Here is a 27,939-nt window from a genome sequence, read left to right as displayed (position 1 = left end):
TATTAATGAAATTTCATACTTTTAGGTGCCTTACTTGACTCAAGAATGCTGAAGGCTGGGGGTGAACCATACGGTTAAGCTTGTTCCCCCTCCTGCACCAGAGGGGTATAGTTCAAAACTCTAGAAGAAAAAAGAAAGGACAGAAACTTCTGGCAAAAAATTCTGGCAAAACAGATGAATTTTTTTCCCAGTATATATTTTTCTTTCTGCCTCCCCTCTCTTTTTTTCTCATGAATATGTGATATAAGGCAAATGAAATATCTGAGGTTTAATGCTCTACCTCTCTACCAGTAAACATGCAATTGTAATAAAAAACATCTGTCTTGTTTCCCCATAAAGAGCAGAGAGCAGATATAAAAAGATTGACTGTCTGTGTCTTATTTCATTTTTGTCTCTGTGAGATAGGAGTATGGAGGCATCAAAAAAGCATAACAACGTTCAAGTTTGCTTTGTAACCTGCAATTTATTTACTTAAATTCAATTAGAGTCTCATCCATAAAACACAGTATAGTTCTTGAGAGGGGACAGGTTAAAATCTTGTAATCAAAAATCTGCCAAGTTTTGCTTGTGTGATGTCAGTGGTTCCCATATTCCTTTTCTTATGCCACAGGTTTCTTCCAGGACAGGGTCCCTGGCTTCCAAGTCCAAGAGTTAGCTCACCAGTTCTCCGTGCTGAGGCTAATGTGCAAAATAAAGGTCTGATTTGGATGCGATTCTGGTTCTTCCAAAATAAATGGCAACATTCCCCAGAGCTCCAGTGGGAGAAAGGTTCTCTGCATTACTTCTGCTATAGCTGATTGCAGTCAGCATAAGAGCATGCAGAGAGAGCTGCCAGATAATTCAAGACAAGAGCCCTTGTCTTACCAGAAGGTTTTTTATCATCACACATTCAACTTTAATCTTAGCCATAAATTCACGGCTTGTAATTGATCCATTAGTATCTGGAGTGGCTGGATGGGAAGTTCATAAGTCATAGATGGTGGCAGCTTTAGGCTTAAGAGTTCTGAGCTCAGGATAGACAGCTGGTTCATTTCTTTTAGTCAGCACACTCAAATCATCTCCCTCATGGATGTAACAATAATTAGGAACAAGAAATAAAATTCTGATAACCCTTGGCAGCTAAACTAAGGATCAAACAAGGAAAATTAATATTTACTAAAGCAATCTACAAATTAAGCAAAATGGAGACCAGAACATCCAGGATGTGGACCTCTGTGTTCTCTGACCTGGAGATACAGGCACCACAAGAACCAAAAGCAAATGATTATGCCTTTATTTTTTGAGACACCAGACTTTTCTGCAGAACAGAGGGATCCCTCATATAACCTGGGCAAAGTGATTCATGGCAGCTCTTTGAGACACTCTTTATCTATAGCAGCCACTCAGAGTCTCCATGGAGTTCAGCACCACGGCTGACAGGCACCTTGTTCCCGCCTGATATATTCTCTGCCGTGTCCTCCAGCTCTTCAGAGGAATCATTTCTTGGATGGAAATGAGGCTTCTGGGAATCCTATTTAGGCTCTGTACCTGAGATAAAGGATATTAGTCAGCCAGGAGGAGCCCAGACCTTTCCCACTAGTTCAGAACTGACTCTGGAGTTCGGTTTCCACCAGGAGAGGGTGGAAAGGTTCCTCCTTCCTTTTTGGGTTTAAATCATGGATAGTTCTCTGGTCTGCTTTACTTTGTTTGCCTGAAGCAACCTGCTCTAGAAAGAAATAAAATGCAAGTAACTTCTGTAATTTCATATTAATCAACTAGACCACAAGCTCTGCAATAAAGAAATTGACTAACTACTTCTTCATGTTTCAAAGCCAATGGTGAGAGAGGAGGTTTGTTGATAAATGTATTTTATATTTAATTTTCCGGAGAGAAGGGGAAAAACAAAACCAAGAATATTTAAAGGTTTGCCCAAAACTAATTTTTTATAGCAGACCCTAGGTTCCTAATTGATTTAAAAGAATCTCCCCAATATGTTTAGATCAAGCCTATCTCACCAGTTTTGAGGCCATTATGTTAATCATAGATTTACTACTCATATATTAAATCTCAGTTTAGAACAAGTAATTCACTTAGTTTCTAATGAAAGTAGTCTAAAAAAACAAAAAAGCAAAGACAAATAAAGGAACTAAAACCCAAAACAGAATCAGACTATCTTGCCACAAAGGACAACACATTTTAGCAGAATATTTTGAAAACAGACACCCCTCAAAGAAGCTCCCTGTCAGAGTGTAAAATGACATTGTGACCATAAGAATCTCTGTGTTTATCCTTTGGATCCTCTGGCCTGCACTGTCTTCTGCATAGGACCATGTTTAGCCTTTATGCAAAAAGTTTTCAATAGTTTTACCTAAATAACAAATAAAAAGTTTCTCCATTTGAGAGTTCATATATCCTTTTTTAATGCTTTTTCAGTAGCATAAAGAATGGAGGAGCATGGACTAATAGCCAGTCTCTTTTGTTCGTCTCATTTGCTCTGGATTCCTCTGGATTAACCTCACATTTTTATGATGTAAAATCAGGACCAATTCTGTTGTTTCTCACTGTAGCTGCACGTGCCTTAGAATGAAGCAAAAAAAAAAACCAAGCTCGCTTTGTGTATTTTTCTCCCCAAAACTCTATGGATACAATAGTGTCTAATTTCAATGAGAGTGGAAATTCAAGTATCAAGCAGTTAATTCTTAACTCCCAGGGCTCGCTGCAGCCAGTGCTCTACAAATTGAATGCTTGCCCATCTATTTTCAATCCAGCCTGAACAATGGCACTCCCTGTGAAGCTCCAGGTTTGTTCCCTACTCTGTGCCTTCCATTGCCTGCACACCTGCAAAGGAGATTGCAACTGGCTGGGGCCACGGCATTCGGCCAAATTCCACACAGGAAGGGGGGGTATCAGCAAACAGACTCTGGTGGGTCTGCCAGATGGCTGTGTTAAGTCGTTTGTTGCATGTAAGTCATTCTGCAGGTTCCTAGCATGGAAAGTGTCTTTAGGTTTTTCTACCTAAGGAAATTGTTTGGCCTTTTTTTTTGTCTTTTCCCCAAAGAGAAAAAAACAGATGAAATGTCTTCTTCATTCCATTATGTTATGATTTTTAGTTTCCTATCTGCGAAGATATTAGTTTCATAATAATATAAAATAATTTTATGTGTTCATACCTACTGTACACACCCTGAAGAAAAGCGGGTAAAGCACTGAAGTAGAACCTACTCTTCCCCAAATCTTTTTTCTCTCCTATTTATTCTTCTGTTTTCCCTATTCCCATAGTCCCTGTTCCTCTTTATTACCCCTGCTCCTTTCAAATATTTTCTTCCCAACTAAAAACAAACTAAAGTGTCAGCCCACAGTGGTCTTCTGCATTTGTCTTCTGCCCTTTGTTTAAGGGAATTGGAGCAGGAGGTGGTCTTGGGCTACTGTCCAGGAAAGAAGAGGGGGAAGAGAGGCATTGTTTGTCCCTGCCAAGGACTTCAGCAACCCCCAGCCTTTTATTTAATAGTATTTGTCGTATTCATTTCTGCCTCTCATGGGGTAAGCACTTATATAAATAAATTGCTATTATTATTTACCTAGAGTGTGTGTGCATAGCAGCTGGTATGAATAGTTTGGAAATGTCAGTCCAGATGTCAGTGTTCCTGTAAGTGTTCTTTCACACGAATGACCTAGGTGACCTTTCCATAATCTGATTCTTTACGTTCTGACGGTTTGTTGGAAACAAACTTCCTGTTAATGAAGCATATGGTATCTGCACATTTCATTGCTACTTTAAGTACGTAACAGCGGACTTAATACTCTCCTCCCCCCATTATCTCACAAGATTTTTTTTGCCCTTTTCTATTTTGTGAAGGCCCCACCAGATGAGGAAAAGTATCAGAGACAGAGCCATAAGAAGAAGATGCGGCATGACAAGGGGCTTTGCCATCTCATAGCCAAGAAGGGGAAAGTGCCTAAAACACTTTTCTTTTCCTCCTGAGGTTTTAGGGTTTCAGGTTGGGTTTTTGGAGGTTTTTTTGTTTTTTTCAAGCAGGGTCAAGGTGAACTCCTAAGCACCTCTCCCTGCCTGATCTGCAAGCTCTGGTTACTCTCACCTACCTGGTTCACAAGAGTCTGCAGTGAGCCTCATCCCCGCCTGCTGCCTTCTGCCTTCGACTGTGAACCAGCCCAGGATCCTGGCAAAATAACACAATTTGCTCATCAGAAGATTTGCTAGAAAACACCAGGTCAAGGATGGACTACTTGAGAAGAGATTCAGCATCCAAGCCACTGCAAACAGTAGCTAAGCAATACCTTCGTTTCTTTTTAAAATGTGATGAGGAAAAATCTGTGTCCTTCCTGGAGAAGCTGTCAGGGGCATAACTCTGGCAGCGGTGGCTCTGACTTCACCTGCCTCTCCAGATGAGTCACGGAGTGTTATAAAAAGCAAGGACCTGCCAAGTTTCATTTATTGGAAGTAAATGGAAATTTCAGCAAGCAGCTGCTCTTTCATTACTCGATACTTTTTCTCTGAGGGTTTCTTGAAGAGAGCCTGGAAGCACAGAAACTTTGTAGCATAAAGGACCTGTTGCTATGGTTGGATGAATCCTGGAAGTGAGCACCTGTTTGGTCTAGCTCTGGTTTTGATCTCGCAAGGAAACTTGGTGAAGCCTTGAAGGAGATTCGGGAACATAATTAAACAGTTTGTAAGTCTTTCAGGACTGGCAATTAAATCCTATCAAAAATCACGAACAGAACCTCAAAAATCTGATTAGCTCTCCTGTATACTACCTGAAGGGGGGGTTCTTTTCATCCGTCTGTTGCTGTTCAAAGATTTATGTTTTCTAGCTCATATCCAGAGCCACAGAAGTAAAAAACTTATTTAAAAGTGAAAACTGAGGTTCTCAGGGAAGAGCCTGATTTTAGGATTGGAAGTGGCTCATTATAGAAATCACAACCATGACAGCAAGGTAGTGTCAGACCTTTGACTACCTGTGGGCATACCAATAGTAGCTGTGCATGGGACTATTCCCCGGGGCAGAGTGAAAGCCACGTGTAAGTTGTCAAGGTCAGGAGGAATGTGGTGCCAGATGGAAACAACATAAACAGCTGGGAGATTTCATCCGGGATTTCGAGTAAGGATGGTAGATTTTTGTTGTCGTAGTTGACTCGTTCTACTTCCTCGGGATAGGATTTCGCTATGGAGTCTTGGTAGGTTTTGTGGGTGTATTTTTTTTTTTTTTTTTTTTTTTTTTTCCTTGGTGAACGCTTACGATTACTTTGAACAACTCCCGTATTTCAACCCAGCTCCGGGCGGCTGCTCTGAGTACCTTTGCATTTCTCGAGTGCTCTGTGAACAGCGCAACAGAGAGGAGAGGGAGAGGAGAAACAGCCCCGGCCGAGTCCCTATGGCGCTGGGCGGCAGCACTGACAGTTCCGTGGGGGGTTCCGCGGGGCTCCGCGCTGCTCCGCCGCGGTCCCGCCCCGGCCGCGGGCTGGGGCGGCGGGGCCGTGGCCGGGGCGGGGCGGGTGCCGGCAGAGGGAGCTCGGTGCTGCTCCGCTCCTTTGCCGCTGCCCGGCGCCCTCCCCGCACCGCTCCGGCACTTTGTTGGCGGCGCGGAGAGGAAAATCCCGCGCTCCCCCCCTGCCCGGAGCCCGGCAGCGGTGTCGGGGAGACCCGGCCGAACCTGCGCGAAGCCCGACGGCCGCAGCCGATCCCTCCCTCCCCACCCCTCCCGCCGCGGTAGCTGCACGGTGGGGCCGCGGGAGCAGGACACCCGGGAAGGTAAGAGGCTGGCGGGGCGGGATTCCTCCCGGCTTGGCGAGCCCTCTCCCCCTAAAACCCCCTCCCCCGTTTTTGTTCCGCCTCCCTAAAAGCCGCCCGGGCAAGCTCCCGGCTTGGGAACATGGCGAAATAAGGTGTATTATCCACAGCCTCCCCCTGGTCCCGCCGCTGCTCTCCACTCGGACAGGGGCGGCTGGAAAACTCCCTCCCAGCCCCCCCCCACCGGGCTGTGCGAGGCTCTGGAGCGGCTGGGGACGGCGCTTTCTGCTGCAGCCTTTCCCCGCTGCCGTGGCTTTATAGGCACGTAGGTCTCCGTGTGTGTACGTGTGTATGTATAGGTGTACGTATATTTCTCTCCCCCCTTGCGGTAAGCCGAGCCGCCGCCACACCTGCTCGCATCTTGCCCGCCGGGCTCCCGGGCGGCGGGGCGAGGATCGCCCGGGGAAGGGCACCGTCCGTGCCTCTGCCCTCTTCTTTTTCCTGCTTCACCTGCTGCCAGGTGACTTGGCATTCTGTTTATACTGTAGTGTTTTTTTGCTTTTGTTTTTTTCCACGGCGTTGGGTTTTTTTCAGCTGGCTGCTCCAAAGGTTGGATGTATTGCTGGTAGCTGGTGAATGGCAGCTTTCTGGTGGGAAAATCATCTTGCCTACCCGTGGTTTGTTTTTAATTTTATTTATTTATTTATTTATTTATTTGTTTGTTTGTTTTGGGGAGGTGGGGGTGTGCTCTGCCTTGCTGTCTTCTTTCTCAGCTGTTCAGCCCTTTCCCTCTAGCTTCTAACTTTCCCTGGTGTTCTTGCTCTTTCTGCCCTTCTCATCAACATGGCATGCTCTCCCTTAAGCATCAGGCCAGCGCAGGAAGGATCACCTGGGCACACAGTGGAAAACAGGTCTGTGGCGTTTTGTGGTGTCATCTAAAGTCCTCCTGTCCCCCTCCGCTCCCTCCGTAACCTCAGAACATTTGCCTTGTATCCATGAAAAGTGAGACATTGGAGCTTATGCTAAACCCTAGTTTCCAGCCAGCTAGTAGCAGGCAATACAAGAAGGGTGGAACAAGTTTTTCTGAAGGATGTTGTTTGGGAATCAACCTTCCTACTCAAACTGTGCTTTATGTTGGCTCATGGGTCTTGAACCGCCCAGAGATGCAGCAGTATGACCTTTGGTGGAGTCTGCTTTGTTTACTTACTGTGAAGTACTGAAGATGAAACTAGTGCTGCTTTACACTCTATCTGCTGAAATATTAACCAAATGATGGCTCTCGTGTGTCTTTGCAGTGTAGATCATATTTTGCTCCTCCTCCGTCTTTTGCTTCGTTCTTTGCTTCTCAGTTGTGCTTCTCTTTCGTCATCAAAAATGTGGTCCTCCTCCCTTCCTAGTGACCATTATTCTTCTCATTTGTGATTGTGCAATGTCTATATGTCAGCTACAAAAGTTGCTTACATGAAAGAACATAAAAATGGCCTTTTTTGTTGTTAGCAACTGGAAATACTGAATCAGCATTGTGTGACACATCTCTTTTCCATGGACAACCTATGAACATGCTGCAACCCTGGCTCTCTGAGAGGTGGTCCTCTCCTAGGCTAGGCTTGAAACGGATTGGTCTTTTCTTCTCAGTCAGCAGTGGGGACTGCAAAGAGCTTACAGGGTTTCTAAGGTGTAAGGGAGATGCAGTGTATCTCATCTTGATTCACAGTTCACAGTTGAGTGTGGCATTATTAGCATATGGGTATCACCAGGTAATGAGATACTGTGCTCAAGGCTGTGCAGAAGCCATCTGGGGCTGCTGCTGCCTTTTGCTGGGGGAGGCTGTGGGAATAGAAGTGGCTTTGGACCTCAACTGTCCAACTGGACTGTTTTTTCACATACTCATAATGGCTGCAGTATTGCCTTCCCGTAGTTCAAAATTAATTTTTCTCATGGAGTGTAATTTTGAAAGCAGCCAAAACATCCCATTAGATTTAACTCGAGGCAGGTAACAACCCACAAGCAACAACACCCAACAGCAATTAGGTTCTGGGTAATATATATAGATAGTACAGAGTGGAGGGTTGATCTTAAGATATTTCTGCTGTGAAATGTACAGATGGAAAAAATCAAGGAAGTTTTGCACTTGTCAACAACTGAATTAATGAAATAGAATTGATTTTCTTTTTGTCTGTAGTCTAGTTGTAAATGGCAAGTCACTCATATTAACTGCTGTATTTTTTTCCCCTGTGGGTGAAAGCTTATTAAAATCTACACATCTGAAGTCAAATAAGTGGTGCCCTGAGGGTCAAAATAAATTAAATATATAAAAACTTTTCAGCTACTGTAGTGAGATAACAGAAGACTTCAAGTCCACGCAATGAAGACTGCACTAATGAAATTCTTGCTAACTTTGTTTTCAATGTCTAACACTTGCTCCTCTTATACTCCTAATTATGATTCCTGCATCATCCAGTCTTGTTGAATGGTGAATGACTGGTGAAAGCTATGAAATTTCCTTGAAGATGCAGATTTCAGCTATGCCAGACAAAAAAAAAAAAAAAGTCCTTTGGCCTGTGACCCCTCCACAGGCTCCTCTCTCTGCTGTGGGGCTGGTGGCCAGAAAGAAAAGAAATTTAAAACCTGGGAGCTCTGTTGCTTACAGCACAGTGTGCCTGGCCTGATCCCTGGATCTCCTCCATTCGAAGAGATTGGAAAGGTGCTTTGCTTGTGTGTGTTTTCTGCATGTGGATAGGTCTGTTTCTCACATTTTCTCTGAAACAGGGATTTCTTCTTGCTTTCTCACTTAACAGCATCTGGTTCTGTGGCCCCTTTGTCCATAGGGAATCAGAGTTTTCACCATTCTAGTCCTAAACTGGTTCCCAAGGAGGCTAATTAACAGCTCATGACTCTATGGCTTTAAACTGATTTTGAAGCCTCAGAGAGAGGCATGATGCTTGAAATACCCTTTTTCCTCATAGTAGGGCCATACTTTTGCAATGCCTGCTAAAATTGTCACTAAAAACGCCATGTATAACTAAACTAACAGTGCATCTATATATCTTGAATTTTCATACTGAGAAAAAAATAATAAAATGGCTAAGAGGCTAGTTGCATGGTTTTAGTGCTGCTTCTCTACTTTTTTCCCAACATTAAAGGCTTTGCATTACCATCAACTGGAATTCTTGCTTTCAGGGAGAATTTTTTTTCAACTCCAGTTTGACTCTGATTCATCCTTTTATTTATTCATTCAGCACGCTGATACTCTCATAATTTTGTACAGATCTGGATTTAATCCTGATACCTCAGATTTTCAGTGTCCCACCCTATAGATCTTGAGAGAGAATCATTGTCATCTGAATTCTACCTTTTGCCACGAACAGGTTACTGTAGTTCTGAGTGACTTCTGGGTTATGCCCATGGATGAATCTAGGAATACAGTCATTTAAAGTTTCATCTAAGTCAGTGGGACTGCTTGGCATGCACATATCAAAGCATTTGCACAGCTGTTTAGAAATCAGAGTTCTGCATCCACTGAAGTGGAAAGGCAAGGTGTCTTTTATAGTGTTTGAGATTTGGAGATCCTGCACAATTCCACTGTTGCCTGGAGAGATTAGTCACAGCCTTCTTGGAAAGACCATGATGATGTGGGAAGAAGCAACTTTCTTATCTGTGTTGTGGGTAGGAAATTTTTGTTTGTTTGTTTTTTTTCTTTTTAATTGCTTGTCATGGGCACTGAGGGGATAAAAATGAGTCTCTTACAAATGGAAGCGTTATTAGCATTAGCTTTTAAATGCCTATTCTCATTTTGAGCTGTGGCCATGAGCCTACAGTCACTAACACATGCCTTGGATTTTATTCTGCAATTTCAGTTTTAGTAAAATTTTGAAATATTAGTCAGCTTGGGGTTTTGACTAGTTGAACACTTCCAGTCCTTTCTTACCTTCACTCTGTCTACCACTGACTAAATAATTATAGTTACTCCTCCTGTGAATTTCCACAGGTTTGACGTCTAAAGTGGAAATAGCAGGTTGCAAATTATTTTATTTTCATTTATTGCCTTTGTCTTTTTCTGAAGAGACTTCACCAACATTAATGCGTTCTCAAAAGACAAAGTTATCAGAGGTGTCTTAGCTTCAAAGGTGTAAGGTTAGTATTTTCCATGAGATTGTACGTATCTGCTTAAGTTATCATTTTTATGGGGTTTTCTGTTGCATAGTTTTCCGACACGTAACAGGTGTTTTCATTACTGATGGTCTGACAAGGAATTCTACTTGCATTTGCTCTTAAAACTTGACTTAAGTTGGAATTTTGACCGATTGTGGAGATGGATGTTTTCTATAAAATCACAGAGAAAAAAATCTAAAACCTGCTTTAAAAATTTGAGTTGTGAAATGATGAACCCATTGTCCTTTGAGACTGTGAAACCTGCAGGTATTTCAACACAATATTAAGAAAATATGAAGTCACATTTTAAGAATGGCATCTGTTGATTTAGAGTAGGTGTTATGGATATTCAGTAAAGTAAGCAAAGTGCAGATAACTTGTCTTTTTTTTTTTGGTTTGGGTTTTTTTGTATGTTGGTTTGGGGTTTTGTTTGCTTGTTTGTTTTTAATTCTCAAGAATACGTTGGTTTTTCATGAGAAAGAGGATTTTATCTCTTAATCCAAAATGTAACCACTTATTTTCTGGATTTTATAGTTTACCACTGTAGATAAGAGAACCTCTGACTTCTTTTGAGACTTCCACGAGCATAGAGAAGCTGTATGCAGCTGACTTAATTGTGAAGCTGCCATAAATGATTCTTGGGGCTGGAGGCTGGAATTTGCTGTACCTTCTTGGATGCTTCAGGCTTAACCTGCTGCAAGAATATCACTGAGAACCTTAATGTCTGTAGCTCAGGAATGTTTGTAACTAGAAAATAAAGGGATGATTCATAGGGATTTGTGTGTATTACTTTGATTTCTGCTCCTGCATGTAAAAGCATTTTAAAATATTGGACCAAGTAGAAAAGCAGGCACAAGGCTTACTGCTTCTCCTATCAGTGCTTCCTTCTCCTTCCCCTCAGCTTCCAGAAACTGGTTCAAGTACAATGAGAAGCTGAAAGTGAGGTATTAGCAGTGCCTTTTTTCTGTCCTTTTGTATAGGTCCAGAGCCATTAGAAAATAAAACAATATTTAACATACCCCTAAATCAGTTGCATAAAACTTGATCTGAAAACATGAGAAATACATGACATCACAGAAGTCCATTTTTTCTTCAATACTTGCAGATGCCCAGTGAGATAAAATTATTCCAGTTTTATCAATGTTTTAACTATAGGTAGAATTTGATGTTGCTGCAGTTTGTTCACTTAGTGCTCCTAGTGATATGTCTGCCACCCAAAATGTGAATTTTGGTTGATGAACGCTTTCTTTCATTCCAAGATGGTTGAGAGGGATTCATGTTAATTCAGACTTCTGAGTGCCTCTTTCACAAGGATTCAGGACACTATTCTTTGTTCTGATGTACTCTTCCTTCTTCTGATGCTGCTGCTCTTTTTCTTTGCTTCCACAGTGTGTCCAAGGTGTTGTCTTCTCTGTCTCCTGAGTCAAAGATCTATTCATTTCCAGTGTAAAATATAATTTGGAGTTATTACCCTTGAGAAAGCTTTTTTTCTTAGTTTTTTAAATTTTTGTTTAGTTCATAAGGGATTTAATACTTGGTGTTTCAGGGAGTTAGATATCTGGTTGATGCAGTGATTCCTTAAGAGTTCAGTGCCTGTGAGAACCCCAGTGTGCATCATAAAAATATTTTGAATGTGCTGTTCTATTACTCAGAGCATGTGAATATGAGACCTTTTTACAAAGAGTGAGACATGCAACTTACATATTGAGTTCTTCACTGCTCTATCTATGAATGATATAGCAAGAACTAGGCTATGAAACTGAGTTACATCATGATGAGTTTTTGATCTCCAGATGTAATAAAATTCAGCTTGATCATCTTCCATGCCATTTTAAAAATGGCATAGGAAAGTCAGACATTTAGAGAAGTGCCTCTAAAGTAATTTACAGCCTTGCACAACATGTCTTGAGAAGCCAGGGAGTGCATTATACTACCTTCACTTGGAGATAAAAATATTAATCTATGTTTCACATTCAAAATTGGGTGTTAGGCTATGAATTTAAATTCACCTTTTTCTTCTTCTTTCACTTCAATGTTTCCTTGGACTTGCTTTTTTCCAAAGTGGAATTACTTATTCTCTTCTTCACTTGTAACATCATTTATTGCTTTGGTATTCTTGCCATGCTCTTGCGACTTTAGTGTAATGTTTAATCTCTTCTGTTTCCTTCCCTTCCTGTATTTAAGAATAAAGAATGTCCAGCAGAGGACAGAAGGTGGGGAGGCAGGAGGGTGGAGTCTGTTGCTATTTTAGCTGCAAACATCATTATGGCTAATAATTTCAGGCTAACTGGTAATTACCCTCTCAGTGCTATCAGGTACAGAGGGCAGGACAGACTGAGGAATCTGAACTTTGTACCTTAATGTCCATGAGGTAAATCACCCCTGTGTGACGAATGTCCTACCTCTGCTGAGAAACAAACACAGTTTCTCCGTTCCAGTCACTGTTCTCGTGGCTGCACTGCTGCTTTTTGAGCCTTGCCTTCAGCTTTGGTTTCTGTTCAACCTGGACCCTGGCTGAGCTTGTAGTGATTTTCTTCCTTTTCCTCTTGCCCAAGCCATATTTTTCCACCATCTTCCATACCCTGGTCGATTCTGCTCTTTAGTCTTGTTATATCTTTAATCTCATTTTTTTTCCCGTTCTGTTTCTTTATTGATCCCTGACGTTTTCCCTACCCTTTTTGCTTTACTTCACTCTTCAGTTGTGCATAGTGTCCTCTGACAGAACACACTTCACCCCAGTTCTTGCAGAACAGCTTTTTCTTGCTCACAAACCAGCAAATTTTCCCCTTTTGTGCCATTAGTCCTTTTTTCCAGTGTCTTCTGAATGCATTGCCGATCCATTAATCAGTGGGACATGCGTAAAATTACATGGGTAGTCAAGTCTTTATGGGAAAGGATTTTAAAAGTAATGTCTTCTCAAAAGATTTAACACTGTATTTTCTCTAGCCAATAATTTTAAGCTCACTTCAAGCAGTTGCAGAGCTGAAGACCTGAACAGGAGGTGTTGGAGTGTGAATAGGCATTTGTTTTCCCTATGTGAATGAGGTCTCTAATGCAGACTAAGAAAGTTTGATCCATCAGTGTCTCACTGAGTATCAGTGTGCCTCAGAAATGCCTTGAATACATGGTAGCATCTATTCTTTTCTGTTCAGAATATATGATTTATCTCACTTTTTGTATTGAAGCCAGATGTTGACACACAAGATGAGTTCACATGTTTCTTAGTGACAGAGCAGAATACAGCCCTGGAGGAGGAGCACATTGCAGCTGAAGCCCAGTCTTGGTGTTGACCAGTTGAAGTCACAGTTTTGTGTAGCTTATCAACAATTTGACTTCTTCAGAGGGGCTTGGACTTCCAGGATAGGAGTCTGACAGATGAGATGGTTCTACTGGCCTGTGCAGTCCATCTTTTTGTGCTCCTCAGTGCCAAGTAGCTTAGAGCAATGGGCAGCAGTGAACTGCATCTTCCCAGGGAAAGTGTTTGCTGACTTTTTTGGAGGGGGCAGATGTGCAGAGCATGAGAGTTTGTGTTCCTTCAGATTCTTAGAGTATTTTAAACTGTACTTTTATAACTCTGCAAGTTCTTACAGTCCCAAGAGTTCCATTCCCTTTTTTAATATCATCTGAAGATCTTGATTTCAGAGACAGCTGTTTTGTCTCTGCCTCAGTTTTCCTGTTTATAAGAAAAAAACGTATCTGTCTGTCAGGAGTTCTGTAAGGCTTAATTATCAAGTTTTGTTCAGCCTTTTGTAGGTATAAGGCCTCATATAAAGGCTAAGCATTTTTATTATTCCCACCAGATGCTTTGTTGTAATTGCAGTAACAAAAGTTTACATGCTGGTGGTTGTATTATCGTTGTTCTAGATATGTTTTTTTTTGTGAACACTGGAGTCATCAGAGGTGGTGGTAGTAATGATGGTGTAGACCATCATGAGGTACAGTGTATGGGAGAGTGGGGAGAGCTGAGATTGGAAAACTTGTACTTCCAGCTATGAAAGCTGGAGGACTTATTTAAAAGAAAAACAAAACAAAACCAACAAACAAAACCTAAAGAAAAAAAAAAAAAAAAAAAAGTAGAAGTTTATAACTGGGAAAGAATAAAACCTCATCTACAGATTGCCAATCTTTCCAAGTCCCAGGGCTAACAGGAGGGTAGGCTATGCTGTTCACTCTCTCACCTGATTAGAAATGATCTGGCAGCCATTATATTTCTGACACCTGCATATAAGAGAAGGGATCTTTTAAGATGATTGATAGTTGGTAGTATAGGAAAAGAGATGTGGTATAAATCACAATTAGCCTTTAGGATATTTTTTTTTAGGTCTACTTTTGTAAAACACCCATGACTTAATGCTAAGTTATTTTTATTAATGTTCTTGCGCTTATCTCACATAACCAGCTTGTTAAAAGAGGATATGAACACTTTTTAAGCCTCTGACTTAAAAATTGTGAGAAAGAGAAAAGAGGATTGATTCCAGCAGGCTTGAAGGTAGATTCATTTATCTTCTGGTTAGCAAAATGAGGGGGGGGGAAAATTTTACTGAAGACTTAGTGGGCCATTCTGTTTCAGCTGGGGTGAAAATCATGATATTTAGCTCTAATGTACCATTTAATTGTAAACTTTGACCTAAAAGAAAATAAATGCAGGGGAATTCTCTTTTGGCAAATTGGTAATTCTATCTCCAAATCTGCCTGAAGTAATAAGGGTAAGAAAAAAATGAAATAATAACAAAGAAAGTCTGAGGAGGGACAATTATTTTGCTAACATCTCCTGAGGATCTGAGGGGGTTACTTGGTTGCATTAGAAGAAGAATATTGTGCCACTGGAATGGCGGAGAGGATTGATAATAATTGTGCTTTGAAGAAAACTTTTCAGTTCTTCTTACTGTAAGCATCTGAGATAAGATGGAAAAGTTCAGAAGAATATCCCACCTTCTGTGAGTTCTTTCAGCATCCTTAATTGCTTATTATGAGGTCTCAATCTGATTACTGTTGTTATATATTTCTGGTGATTTTTAGGGTGTTCTAGTTCACTCAATTGGGCTGTCAAACTGCCTGTAACAAGGGATCTATTTCTAATAATATCTTAATATCTAGACTAATGCTTACTCAGATTGCTAGGGTTGTTTTCTCATAGCTTCTGGAACAGTTTAATTATGAGGATCTGAATCAGTTAACATGGCAAAGATATTGCTGGAACCTGGACCACAGGCAACAGAATTTCATAGTGACTGCATGGCAAGGACTTCTAAAACAGAAACGATGGTAAGTGGGGAACTGATTCAGTCCTTTATACTTATGTGTAAGTAAATTTTCAGAGAACTTTAAACATTGTTAAACAGCAAGAAGAAAAGGCACCAGCCCTCATTTTTTATTTTTTAATTTTAGGGAAGCTTATTTTTGAAAAAACCCCATAAAGCGTACAGCCACAAAGCTGTTCTGCATAGAAATAGAAGCAGCTTAAACAGAGAGAGGGAGGCAATATAACATTGAGACCCATATGAACATATCCCAAATGCTGGATGGTAGGTTCAGAAAATGTCACTTCAGCTGCTCAAAATGTTTTCAGTAGCAAAGTAGAGGAAAATCCATGGCATTGTATTAACGCTGTTCTCCCTTCATTGTGTGAGACTGATGACACCTCATTTTGAATAAAATTCTAGGTTTTCTTAAGGCCTGTAGGAAAGAACAACTATTTTATGCTCTCTATATACAGCAGTACAGCACTTTTATTGGAATTTCTTTCTCTGTTATACTAGACTGTAACTTATCATAATATAATAGCTATCTTTTGAAGTACAGAAAATCCGCCTAAGGGGCCATCATTTTAAAGTATAATATGAAATGCTGTTTTAATAAGGTTTGCTCATTGCACATTTTAAGTGCAAGGAAATGTGTGTGTTGAAACCTTGCTAATCCTTCATTTTCACAAACTATTTGGCTCGTTCTCTAACTGTCAAGGAATTAATGGTCTGCTTCAATGAGATCTTGCATTACTAGACTGTAATTATTTTTAGAAGAGATTCTACACTGTATTTGATGTCACTTTCTGAATTACCATAATAAATGAATTTAAATTGCCGTTGTCAAAACATATGAGCAAAGTGACCAGATTCCTGTTGTTCGTGTACTTGCTGGCTCATGAAATTATGTGATTTCCAGTGGATTTCCAGGCCGTTCATGAAAGTTGGTGAGGTTTGCTGTGCTGTGTTTTGTCGTATTGTTTTGCTTGTGTTTGTGATGAGTTAAACAATGGTGGAGCTGACAAGAAGCAACTCCATTGGGGAGATGAAAACATGTTTCTCCTGCACCTCCTCCTTTGGCCCTGTAGTTGAGAAGGGAACAAAGCAGCAACACATATATTGGTTCACTTAATGAATTCAGGTCCTCATCTGCACCATGACGGTGTGACTTGTGGCAAGTTCTGTGTGGTGAGAGGCTTTAAGTGAAGTTATTCAGGGGAGTGCCTACAGCAGAGATGTCAGGACAGTGCAGGCATATCTAAGCTGACTTTATTTGTACCCTCCCAGTACCAGAGGCAGGTTCCATTTGCATGGGGCATGGTGAGCTCCGTGCCTCTTGGCTGGGGCCAGAGGTCCTCGCTGCTGGTTAAACTGGGTCTAATCCTAAACCTGAGTATGGGGTCTGTAGCATAGACAAATCCTCCATCTGCACACTGTTCTGGAGAACCACACCTAGCTAAAGCAGGCTATATAAAAGATAGTACATAAAGCTTGTTTTTTAGGCAGAATGGAACCAGCAGGATAAAATTTCCACTTGAGAATATCTACCTAGGCTTTTCCCTTTGGTAGAGTACAAATATTTGTATGTTCATAGCCCCTTCAGATCTTAGCAAGTGACTGGAGGCTTGTTGAACTTGTTGCTCAGTTTCAAGAGAATTCTATTATTTAAACATTGTGTCTATTTTTAAGTCAGATAATCTATAAAACCTGCTTAAAGCCACAAGGGATCGTTACACCATCTAGTTTGACCTCCAGAGTGTATGAAGGAGGACAGGTTTTGCCCTTCTGTTTCTGGTAGAAAAATGTAAACCAAGGTTTCTTGTCCTTCCTCTCTCTCTATTATAGACACAATAATTTAAACTGTCTGCCTTTGGTGAACATTATCATTTTTCACTAAGTTCATTAGTGAATTTTTAGTGGTTCTGTGTTTGAACTGTGTGCTGCTACCCTCTAGATAGTGTTGTTCATGTTCATAAATATTTTTTTTTTTTGGCACATAGCAAATTCAGTATACATTTCCTCTGCTCATAGACCTTTTCCCCCAAAACCTCATAGACTAAAAGCAGATAGTCTTGGAGTCTGTACTTTTTTCACTTCAGGCTTCACTCTATAAATTGTATGAACTCAGGTCACTTTCTGAACCACTAAACACTTCTCTGCATAATCCTTTTTGGCTCCCATGGCAGACTGAGCCACTTGGTTGCAAAACTGGGACTTAGGGGCTGTACTGTATTACCTTCTTTCTTTTCTTCTCTGGAAGAAATCTCTGGACATTTGGGGATGTTCTTGTGTGGGATCACATTGACATTTGAGAGGCTCGGAGCCTTCCTACCTCCTAGACCATGGAGATGATGTTGTACAGAGACTGGGATGTCCAGATGCATACTGTGCTAGTACTCCCAAGAATGCCAACAAAACCTCTTTTACTCCATGGCTGTGTCTCCCTGGTGGCTGCTATGGAATAAGATTTGCAGATGTCATCTCAGGCAATTTAGTAAATTGAATCCACAAGACTGTGTGGGAATGTGTCACAAGAGATGCAAGTCCTTGTTGGTGTTAAAACCTCCCTCACAGAGCTATAGTGCAGGGACTTCTTTAGGACAGAAAAAAAAAAAAAGTGCATAGTAATTTTACAGATGACCTTGTTCTTTATGTGCTCCCTGCATGCTTCCTGTACATGAAACTCTTGCTTCCAGTAATGAGGAAATGTTCTGAGGCAGTGTTGTTGCCATGATGACACAAAACAACAGAGGTTTTCAGATATTCCCCTGTTCTTACTCTGTGATCCCTTCAGGGACCAACTGACCTTAAAAATGATGGATATCTGGAGCTTGGGGTCATTTTTGTTGTGCAGAACCTTTTTTTTTTTTTCATAGGCATGGGGATGGCAGTGTTGCACTCGCTGATTATAGACCATATGTGATTAATACTCTCAGTCTTAATATGCATTTTTCACTCTGGATGCATATTCCCCCTAGAGCTTCTAGAAATACTCTGAGTCATTGCTCTGGCAGAGAAAGAAAAAGGGCAAGGCTTTTGCCCTCCCTTCCTTTTCCTTATTTATGCTTTTAGAACAATATGTGTACATATTCTGTGCAGATAGTTTTTTCATTTTCTTCCCAGTTTTACAACAGCTGTGCTTTTTTTTTTTTCTTCTAGATCTACTGTCTTGCCTAGGGAAGCCACATCTGGCAGTGTCCGTATGTCTTCAGCAGTTGATATGTTCCAGACAACATTACACAGTTCATGTACTGTGAATCTAGTGAAGCATAGGCTTAAAATATTTCTAGCCTAGCAAAAAAAGTCTTTTTCTGTCTTCATTTCATGTAGTGAACAGAAATCTTTTCTTTCAAAACTTTCTGAGAACTGATGAAGACCCACCTTGACCAGTTTTGAAACTATTCGTCAGCCCTGTTGGAAATGTTCACTGCCAAAAGTTGGAAGCCATGTTTGTAAAGAAGTTGGCCTCAACTGTGGGGGAGTGGGTTGATTCAGACTCAAAATAATCTTCATCCATAAATACTTATTTGCTCTACTGATATCAGTGGGACAGCTTGTGAGATTGAGGCCCAAAATCTAAAATTATAAAAGACACCCACAGCAAAAAAACCAAAGCAAACTCTAAGGAGAAGTCATGGGGTTTTAAATTTATTTATTTATTTATTACTAGAAACTTAGATCATTTGGAAAAGACTTTCTCTCTCTCTTTCTCTCTCTCTCTCTCCTTTTTTTAATGTATTCATCTTGGTGTGAGGCGCATCTTTTGTTTGAAGTGTGTACTATTTTAAACTAGAGTTATGTTTTTATGAAAACTCTGCTGGGCAATGTCTAACTCCAGACATAAAAGCAAATAAACCAGAAAACTCCTCTGTTTATCTGAGATGAAAGGATACTTTTTTTTTTTTTAGGAAAAAGGGAGAGAGAAGATCTAAAACTACCTAATGGTCTCCCTGATCCTTCTTTAGTGTTCCTTAATGTTTTTCTATAGACCTCAGAGTTACTCTGTCTCATAAGCAGGTCACTTGGGAATGAACTGCAAAGAAGTCTTAAAGTGCTGCCATCTTTGGACTACTTAGTGAAGAGAAACTGCAATGTGTTGTGTCATATAGCTTGATTGTGATTTTACTCTGTTCAGCTGTACGTTTCAGATGTCAGGTGAAAATTCAGAGATTGGTGTGAGCATTGAGAAATAATATATTTTGGGCACTACCTGAACTCTGCTGAGTTAAACACTAAGATTAACATCTTAGGTTCATTCTATAAATAACTGAGATCTCTTGCATGCCAGGTTGCCTATTCAGAATTTCTGAAGCTAGGGAGTGAAATATGACAGCTCGTCCTCGGATTTACTATTCAGTATTGCCTCAAACATAATTAAGCATGGTTGGTTGTAAGCTTGCCTAAGCTCTTCTCCCTTGAAATCACAAGTTCCAATTGCTTGCAAGCTGAAGGATCAGCTGTTCTGAATTCAGTGTTGATGCTGCAGAGGTAGGTGTTCTATCAGTGCTAAGTGATGTGAAGATGAAGTGGGGGCTGTTGACTGGGGATTGAGCAGAATGGGCTGGTGGTGATGTGTGGGGGATCATTTCACCTCTGTAAAAGCTCCAGTATGTGACTGTTGAAAGTTAGGAGAGCCTCCGGGGTCTCCTGCTGTGATGCATTTCAATGTGTTTTCACTCAATTCCTTTTCTATCCAGACTTAAGTCTGTAAGGCTAACAGTTCAGTGGGAAATGCACAACTAATTTCCTTGCCTAGGAACCCTGCCTATTTCATAGCATCCACTGGAGAGACAGAGCAAAAGAAATGGGTTTCATGTAATTTTACAGTCTCTGTATCTTCTGCACCAGTTGCAGACCTATATTGTTAACTACCAGACAGTGAAGACCAAAATTACTGTCTCAACAACCTTGGAAAATTAAATCCTTAGCCATGACGTGGGATGGGGCTATGACAATGGCAGCAAAGAGAGGTCAGGAGTGGGGAATGTCAGTGCTGCTGCTTGGAAGACCAGAGCCTGTAGCTTTTATCCCTCGTTTACAAAGCCCTGGGATTCATCTGTTGAGTTCAGTCTGCTAAATCTTATGAAAACAATAAACTGGCTCACCTCCAGTACTCTGTTTTTTATCTTGAATTAATAGCAAGTTCTCCTTTCTCACAGAGACAAGTATTTTTGTTTGAAACTAAAATCACTTTATCTTCTTGGGGATTCTAACTTGTTAGCTCAAACGTTAAATACAGTGGTGGGTTTGCTTTAGTTTTGCTTTGTTTTTTCCTAATAGTCCTTTTGCTGTCTGGCCCTTTGATCTTCCCTGGATTTTAATGAATCATTTAAAAACTGATATCTATTTTGGCAATTTGACTGCGATGCTCTCTCTCAAATCAGTTACCATTTTGAGAATGACATCTGAGTCTGCCTATGTTTCTGCATGACTGGAAACTGTCACTACTCATTTAAACTTATTAGTGCTGGAAATGGATATGCTGGTTCATCTAGCAAGGATGAAATACGAGGCACCAGCATTCGAATTCAAGAGTTCCCGAGTAAATGAAGAGGTAAGGGTAGTCATGAGAGCCTGGACAATTAGAGGTGAAAGCTGAATTTCAGCTCAAAGAGGTGTTAGACACTTTGCCTGCAGGTTGCTAAAAGCGTGTTGTGGCATTTTTGGACAAATCAAGATAATACTGTTTTTTAAACCAAAACTATAATAGAAGGATAAAGCAACAGTAATACAATGATCTTGTCTGAAGCTGACGGCTGATCAAGGGGGATGTGCAAAGGTGGCTTTCAAAGTGATGGGTATGGTTAGGACAAACTGGGTGTTACTAATGGATCTGAGGTTCCCAGAATACCTCTCGATTATTCATTTATTTCTCTGGAACAGGCTAGGAGTTATGGCTGTCAGCTTAACTACCAGCCTTTTCAAGGTCTTACAGTTCTGCCAACCTGCAATGCAATGGCTTGCAGGCTTGCTCTTCCCTTGCAGATAATAATACTGGGAGAGAAAAAAGGAAGTTTTTCAACTCTTAAACTTCCTGAAAGAAAAAAAAAAAAAGTCTGTTAAGATTCCTTTACAAATAAATTAAAAACAAAACAACAACCCCCCCCCCCCAGTAAGTCATAAATTACAGGAATGTCAGGGTTTTTTTTTCTCTGTGATGATAACTAGATGTAACTTTTTTCCCATTTATCCCAAAGGAAGGAAAATTTTGCCAGCTTTTTTGCATCACAACCACGTTTAAAGGAGCAGTATAAAATTTCGTCCACTGGTAAATGAGGATGCTTCTGAACAATTAATAGAATCTCTCACATCAAGTTTGAACTTCGAATAAATAGATATTATTAATCCATTGAGAAAATGTATGAGGAGTTTCCAAAAGGCACAGTATAAATAGCCAAGCTGGACCTTTGCAGAAATGCTTATAAAGGAAAGCCATTTTCATTGTAGCCAGTGGTCTGCAGCTTACTGATTTGGAAGTGAATGTTACGTCCAATAACAAAATTAATTTATGCAGGACAGTGGTGAGACTTTGTCTCAGATTAAAACTGAAGTATTCCCTTATTAGAGCACTGGTGCTAATTAGTGAATGGGAGATCTCTTCCATGTCGTGTTTCCTGTGTCAGTGGCCTGATCTTAAAGAAAGGTTTTACATGATGGCACTGAGCATTGCTCATTTTTTACAACTCTTATTCTAAGCAGAATTTTTTGAATATTTGTCTAATTAATGTGTGTTATATGTCAAATTACCAGCTCATGGGTACCATCCAGTTTCTCACTGATGATTTTATTTCAGAGTTAATTGAGTGCTTGCTTTTGAATATCTGTCAGACACAAGGTTTTCTCTTGAGCCTCTAGAGAAAGGGTCTTTACGATCTTAAATGGAATAGTTTTATTTATGTACGCATTTATTTATTTAATTTTTCAGACACTTAAAGTAATGATACATCAGTAGTTATCTTGCCCATTTTGTTCTCACAGTTTCAGTAGTGTAAAGCACCAGAAGTCTGCTTTGTCATGGAACTTGAAAGGGAAGTTGCTATGGCAACTGGGCACTATATATCCCATTTGGGACTTGAGTTAGGTGTGCACACTTGATTTAACTTTCTAGTATTTCGCTTGAAACACGTTAAGCTTGTGAACTGCAGTAAAACTAAGGTGTACTAAGAAAAAGCAATTCCTCCTTCCATCTCTGCTCCCCTTTGCTGCATCCCATTTTTCCGTGCTCTCCCTCTCTGTGCTGAGTGAGCAACTGAAGATGCTGCTTTGGTGCTTCCTGGGTGTGGGGAGGCAGCAATGGAGATGCTGGCCCAAGCTGTTGGACTGTGGTGCTGCAGCTCTTGTGAGTTGAGCAGGATGCATGGACACCCAGCTGCTCAGGGGATGGGTGGGCACTCCCTGCACCACTGGGGTTCTGCTCCTGAAAATCACTTTCTCTTCCCTGTGCTATAAAAACAGGCAGCCCTATGCTCTGGTGACTGCCAGCTGGCATCCTATGCTCTGCTGAGGCATTGCTTCTTTTTGAAGCTCCCATCCTTCTGAGCTCCCCCTCAGAGTTTAGTGCCCCGGAGGCTGGACGTTGTCCAGGGCACTTTAAGCAGTTCCTTTTCATCACTCCTTCCCTAAAGTAAAAGGGACTGTATATGCACTTAAAAGAGAGGACAAAATCTCAATGGGGCTGAACTGTCAGTAGCCATTGTGTAAATATTTTTACATTATCTAGTAAGAATAATTCCCTTCTCTTTGATTTTTTTTTATTTTATTTTTTTATTTTTAATTTTTTTTTGCCAAGCTATAATCAAAAGAAGCTTGGGTTTTAAGATGCAAACATCTCCCATATGCAAGAATGTGACTGCTGCTCCCTTTCTTCTTCTGTGTAAGATGTTCTCTCCTATTTTGGGTGCTGTTACCACTCATTCTGTGGTAGGGCTGTGGGCCAACCCTGTTGGTGCCCCCAAGCACTCAGCAGAGCACAGGCTGGCTCTCAGATGATGATGGGCTGGGTGCCTCCGAGCTTGCAGCTGGATTGAGTTGTGGTGTTGGGTTGGGGTTTCTTTACAGTCTAGCTGAGGGGTTTAGCACCATCTGTGAGCTGTTTGTAGACAGCAGCTGGTCTCACCTTCTGGAGTACATATGGGTGAGAGAGAAGAGAGGCTGGGAAAGGCAGCGAATTGTTGCTGGTTGTAGGTGTACTTCAGGTGCAACTTTAGTCTAGATGAACCTGGGCTAATTGATAATGCCAAAGATTCTTTCTAGGAGTCTTTCTCACAATTGTGAGAACCCTCTAGCTTGCTACATTCAACTTTTTCAGGCTTTCTACTAGGTATGTTTGGACATCTGTAAATGTTTATTCGGTTCCAGCTTGTAGCCTGCTGTTGCCTACTTAGCATAGATTTATCTGCAGCACCGAGTGATGGCTCTTTCCACAACATTGTGACAAGTAAAAGGCCATTTTCCTAATTCAAGGAGTGGAAAGCTCCATAGATACCATTTGGCAGGAGATGAGGAGTTGATTCTTTTTTCTTCCGAATTTTTTACCCACCCAGAAGCACTAGATAGAGGGTATCTAGTTCTCAAGTAAGACTTCCAAAGCCTTTTTGCCTTTGGAGAATGTTCACGTACAGATTTTGGGGATTATTTTTTTGTTGTGGTTTTTCTTTTTTTTTTAACTTGCTCAAAGCTATAGATACAGAGGAATTTAGGGTGGCAACCTGAGGCCTTATGCTGAGACATACTTGCAAACCAGCTCTGTTACCAACTTGGAAGCCACAGGTAATTTTTTTTCTCTGGAGGTGTCCCTGAAGAGGAGGCAAATAAAGTATTTAAAATACCAAAGCTTGGTGTCACCTTTCTGCCTTTTCTGGAGGTGGAATAGAGGGAGTTACTGTCCATATCCTTAGTTCTTTTATGATCTTTGTTTGGGAGTGGTATAATATTTTACATAGTTATAATTAGAATTCTCTTCTTTATGCTTTGCATCCCAATCCTGACTTGAATGCAAATAACAGTTCAGTTAGGTAGGACAGGTATAGGCTATACCCCTGGAACACTGATTGGGAATAACTCTCTAAGGCCATACATATTTCCCTTCCTTCATGAAAATTTAGTGGGAAACATTTGCTCAACACCCTCCTTGTTCACCAGTCTAGCTTGACCTGGGACATAATGGAGTTAAACATGGGGATTGTAACAGTTTACAAAGGGGAAAAATAAGTAGTACAGACTCTAATATTAAAATCTTTTGTTCCTTGTTGGGTACCTCCTGCACCTGCTTCTGTGTCCCAGTGCTTGTGCTGGGAAGTCTTCATGAGTTGGATGAGGAGTTCTCCGTTGGGATGTGACAGAGGAATGTGATTTTTCAGCCCTGTGTTTGCAAGAAGATTCACAGTGAAAGTAATACTGGAAACTGTCAGATCTCAAAGGATTTGCAGATTTCTGAAAAAACAATATGCCAAACCAAAGTCAGATTTTTAGAGACTGTCTAAGCATTAATACATGGGGAAATTACAATTTGCTTGCTTGGCTAGAGGACTGCAACTTTTTAACACCATCAAGAAAAATACACATGTAACCTGAATAGCACATAATCATGTCTCACTGGGACTTTAAAAATATGGGCTTACAGGTTTTTTGTGGTATCAGCTTTATGTGGTTGTAGTGCAAACAAAAACGCATTTGAAGTACCTAGAAAAGAAGAAGACTGAAAAAGATGTTGTTTTTAATTCTGTGAATTGTTATGTCTCTGACTAAGTCTTGAATGCAAAACATTTTTGCTTTCCTCAGGAAGACAGGTGATTAAACGTAATATTCTCATTTTCCTGTTGCTGCAGTATTTTTGCAGCTTAGTAATAAGCATTTCTTTATTTACTCTGTCTGGGCACACTGTGTTTGATTTTGACCACTGAAAACAGTCTTCATTTCTGGCAGTTTCATGTAAATCAGTAGCATTTTCTGGGACAAAGTTTTGCTATGCTACTGCCACTCACTGCAGGGCCGGGGAGGAGGTATTTGAGTTCCCAGCTGCGTGGTGAGAACACTGTGGTCAAAACGTTTTTTTTTCTCTTGGTCTCCTCAGAGCCATCCTGCCATTGCTGGTATCGGTATAAATAATGAGGGGTTAAAAAAATGAACCAAGTGACTTAGACTCCCATTTCTATAAATATAGCATCTTCCTACCTAGTTTTCCTGAGAGAATTTGTGTTGTTTGCTCCACAGACTGTGGAGTATTTTAATCTCGCTGTTTTCACAAGGGTAAACTGGGGGAATCTTTTGGAGTAACTTGCCCAGCATCACTACTAAGCAAATATTTGCCAGATTAATTATGAATATTATACATGATAAACCTTAAAGTAATAGTCAAGTGCTTAGATGTTTTTACACTGTGGGTGGAACGTGTCGTGTCTCAGTCTAACAGCTACCTGAGTATCAAGTAGAAGATAATGTGCACAGACTAAGTACTTTATCTTCATTCTGGTGCTGCACTCTGCATTAATTGTAACCTAATGTAATGCTGCATATGTATTACTTTCTTATAAGGGAAGATTTAGAATTTCAAAATCCTGGCCTGAGCATCATTCTTATGAAATAACTTAATAAACTGGCATGTAGCCTTGCCATCTCATGGTTGGTTGAGGTCCTGAGGCAATATTTAGTGTAACAGAATAATCAGTGCTCCGGTTAACACAATCCTCTCTTCTGCAGAAGAGATGCCTTTCAAGACAAAGAACCTTTTCACTGTATGTCCAGCTATTATTCTGTTAATTCTTTGCAGAGAATTTCCGCATCTTTGTTTTTGCTTGGGTGGAAAAAGAGTTTAGCATGCTCTCACTGGAAAGACCAGGGTTTGAAGCCACAACACTTAAATGAGAATTAACTTTTTTTTTTTTTTTTTTTAAGGACTTGGGGGTCCCCATGGAGTTGCCTGAAGCCTATTAATTAAAGATTTATTTTTCAGCCTAGTATATCAGTTATGTTTATCCAGTTCCTTAAGGGCCAATAATCAAATGAATCTTAATTAAATTTAAGCCTGTGATTGGGGGGACCACCAAAAATTCAAAAAGAAAAGCAGTATTGTAGGGTTTAAAACTTGAAAGGATCATTAGGCAAGCAGAATGTTACTTTTTCTGTTTAAATACATTTTAAATTCCCATTTATGTAAATACATTTTAATTTTATCATTTTTAGACTTGAGTTATACTTTCAGTAATGCACTGACTACTGTACTTTTGCCTTCATGAGATTACTTTTCAGACTGGCAGGTTGGAAACTTGTTTGTTGTCATGATAAGCGTTTAAATTGTTTTGATCAAATTTGCAATTGTAATAATAACATTACTATTAGAAACAAAATTCATGTAGTGCTTGTTTCCATGTTAGAAGGGGACAAAACTACAAATAATAAAGGTGGTAGTCACTTGTGAGAGTTTTGTATGCACTCCTCAAATTGATTTATTTAAGTCCATTGAAATCCTGTGCTAGGAATTGCTAGATGTGATAGAGAATGCAGAGTTCCTTAACCTCCTGAGGATGCCTGCAATTTAACAAAATAGACATTTTTTGCATCTCCAAGTCTATTGATTGCTTATGAGGAAAATTGCTCGTTTGATTTAAATACATTAGAAACGTTTTCAAATACTTGTCTTGGTCAGGCTGGGTATGGCCTTCTTTCAAAGCAACAAGGCATCTCTCCACTTGTCCTTCTAAAGGGTGTACTTAGTATTCTTTTATTTTTAAAGAAAATTTGTGGACAAATAGATATCAGCAGATTTTTAAATTTTTTTTTCCATTAAACTAGATTTCAGTGCCTCAAAGCTGTGAAAGACAGTATTAACTTCTGTTCTTCCTTTAGAAACACCCAAGTTAAAAGCTGTCAGATATTTCTACTCAGCCCATTTCTTTATTCATCTAGTTTTAAAACAATTCCTAGAGGCTTGCAGGAAGTTTTTGCTCACAGAATGTGCCTGGTGTAATTCACTGACATACGTTATAAATTTCACAGGCAAACTGGTTAATGTTTAGGTTGGGTTTTTTTTTGACATAGCATGACACTGAGAGCAGTGCTTTGCGTCTCCTAGGACTTCATTTCTCCTAGGAAATTAAACTGTTTCCTCTGGAGCATGGTCTTGGTGCATTAAAAGGTTTCTCTGTTGTCTTTTCCCTCTGCCTCTCTAATTTGCACCTTTTATTTTAGCAGCCTTTATTTCAACCTGGCAAACAGAAGGGAGCTGTGGATTTATTATTAAACTCTAATAAGGGTGCACAAATTGTTTTGAAGGTAAAGACAAACAGCACTGCTTGGGCTATGTAAATAATGCAGTGGGTTACCTGGCATACTGGAGAGGCTTCTAGAGTTTCTCACCTCATCACATCTCCTGCAAACAGTTGGTAGAGGTCAGCTTCCAGTTAGGCTGGTAACTTTCTTTATTAGGCTTAAAAAAATGATGTTCTTTTTTTTTTTTTTTTTCTTTTAATGTTATGAAGCAATAAAATGTCCTGGGAGATTTACTAAAGAGATACTACTAAATTTTTCCTCTCTCTTAGCTCTAATGCATTTTGCTGTAACAACATGGGTGGAGAGGATTGCTGAGCACCCAGCCACTCTGCTCACTTTTGGAAGGCTTCTGAGAAGTTTGCTGAACTCAGTTCTGTGAATAAGTTATGCTGTGGTTTATTAGACTATCCAATAAATTGCAATGATACAAATGTTAGCATTTAATTAGAATCCCAACATACACAGTCCCTCTGTATTCACAGGCAAGCCTGTGTATTTAGTAAGAGTTTAAGATTGGGCCCTTGCTGGCTTGGTCTCAACTTTGCCCACTTC

The 27,939-nt window shown here is 40.3% G+C and overlaps 1 protein-coding gene across 12 annotated transcripts in view; it reads left to right on the top strand.

Annotated features, from left to right (window-relative positions):
* The first annotated feature begins 4,122 nt into the window (after nucleotides 1–4,122).
* Nucleotides 4,123–27,939, top strand: part of EPS8 (EGFR pathway substrate 8, signaling adaptor) — a 131,720-nt gene continuing 107,903 nt past the window's right edge. For 3 of the 12 annotated variants that reach the window (XM_071732993.1, XM_071733002.1, XM_071733001.1), the window contains exon 1: nucleotides 5,465–5,746. The gene's annotated coding sequence lies outside the window, so the exon portion shown is untranslated. Of the gene's footprint in view, nucleotides 4,668–5,031; nucleotides 5,173–5,444; nucleotides 5,747–6,613; nucleotides 6,637–9,369; nucleotides 9,392–27,939 lie in introns of those variants that run through there. The other 9 variants (XM_071733007.1, XM_071733006.1, XM_071732995.1 and 6 more) reach the window with 8 other exon arrangements.

The sequence above is a fragment of the Heliangelus exortis genome, chromosome 1, assembly GCF_036169615.1.
Source record: "Heliangelus exortis chromosome 1, bHelExo1.hap1, whole genome shotgun sequence".
Taxonomy (NCBI): domain Eukaryota; kingdom Metazoa; phylum Chordata; class Aves; order Apodiformes; family Trochilidae; genus Heliangelus; species Heliangelus exortis.
Note: the sequence above shows the minus strand (reverse complement) of the source record. Positions and strands in the feature narration are given on the sequence as shown.